The sequence below is a fragment of the Myotis brandtii genome, unplaced genomic scaffold, assembly GCF_000412655.1.
Source record: "Myotis brandtii unplaced genomic scaffold, ASM41265v1 scaffold1466, whole genome shotgun sequence".
Lineage (NCBI taxonomy): Eukaryota > Metazoa > Chordata > Mammalia > Chiroptera > Vespertilionidae > Myotis > Myotis brandtii.
The window spans coordinates 153,060-154,551 of NW_005355270.1; the positions used below are offsets into that span (position 1 = coordinate 153,060).

At 57.7% G+C, this 1,492-nt stretch overlaps 1 long non-coding RNA gene across 1 annotated transcript; it reads right to left on the reverse strand.

The window, feature by feature from the left end:
* Window positions 1-794: 794 nt before the first annotated feature.
* LOC106725238 lies at window positions 795-1,425 on the reverse strand. The gene is made up of 2 exons (XR_001361110.1): window positions 1,109-1,425; window positions 795-995 (listed from the first exon to the last, which is right to left on the reverse strand). It is a non-coding gene; the product is annotated as an uncharacterized LOC106725238 (long non-coding RNA).
* Window positions 1,426-1,492: the final 67 nt, after the last annotated feature.

Genomic DNA, 1,492 nt, shown 5'->3' on the forward strand with positions numbered 1-1,492 from the left:
CTCCAACACGCTCTCACCTGTCTTTTCACGTGTGCATAGAACTTACGACTGGTAAAAATCTGTCGCAACAAATTAAAGAGCTTTTTCCTTTTGAGGTGATGAGAAAGCCTGTGGCACTACCTGATGGGCCTTCTGGTTTGTTCTCGGCCCGAGTGAGCCAGCCAGCCCGCCCAGTGGTGGCTCATCAATGAAGCCCTCGGCCCTCGGTCCAGGGCTGGCTCCCCAGTCCCAGGTGAGGCGTGAATTGGGCTTGGAGGCCTCAACCCTTCTACCCCTAAGCTGCCCTCACTTTAACTTTTAGAAAATGTTGTGCATGCTTTTATGAGATGGTCACAAGAGGCTCGGGGTGGGGTGGGGGCAGTTTATTACGTTCACGAGTCTTAGAGCCACATGGGGCAGCACCAGGGTGGCCAGGGGGCAGAAGACAGGAACGAGGGGAAGGTTTAGGTCAGTGCCTTTTGGCGTTTCCACGGGAAAGGCAAGGCTGGGCAGGGTGAACAGTCAGGATTAGCTAGTTTGAATAATTTCGGGGTCTTTGGGCTGTAGCAGCGGTTCCAAGATGCCTGGCACCTGGCCCCGCGATGGGAGGACTGTTGCCTCCTGGGTCTGGGGCCAAGTGGAGCAGGTGTGGCTCTAGACTGGTCAGTTTGCAGATCACAGGCATGCCCGCCCGCCAGGCCCTTTGCTGCCTCGAAGAACTGGCGGTCTCTCCCCAGCCAGAAAGGAAGGCCTTTTAAGATGTCACAACATCATACTACAGTATCCAGAAAATAAAACATAAGCATATACAAATATTAAATGCAAATCCTGTATTCATACAGCAAGGAACACGGACGAACTTCAGCTTTGCACAACGTAAATGGGAAAGGCACCAGCCACCAGACTGCAGTGGGGCTCCGCGCCTGGGGAGGGCGCCCTACTCTGGAGTCTGACCTGTGCTTGCGGACAGAGGAGGGCGCTGTGCTGTCCACTCCGGAGCCGGGCACGTGTGGCCACTGAAATGTAAAGTCAAGCGACATCAAGCATTTAGTTCCTTGGTGTCACTGGCCGTCTCACTACCGTCTTGGGCGGAGGGGACCCCAACCACGTCCGTCATTGCAGGTCGTACCGGGCAGCGCTCCGCGGGCTGATTTCTCCATGGTCCGCAGGACGCCGCGCGCGGCTTTTAGGGTTTGGGTTTGTCAGGTTGTGTCTTCATGGCCGGCTGTGCGTCCTGTTTGCAGGAACAATGCATTAGGGATGCTGCCCTTTCCTCGTAGATGATGCCCTGCTAACCGCCAACTCCACGCCCACCAAGATGGCCGCCGCACGAGGCCCCGCCTAGGTGGGGTGTGGCCTGGCAGCCGCCAGCCAATGGTCAGCCATCCAATGGGAAGACAGCGCGGGCCGTCAGCCAATGGGAAGGCAGCTCTGGCCACCAGCCAATGGGAGGGCAGCGCGGGCCTCCAGCCAATGGGAAGGCAGCGCGGGCCGCAAGTCTGGAGCTGCCGCC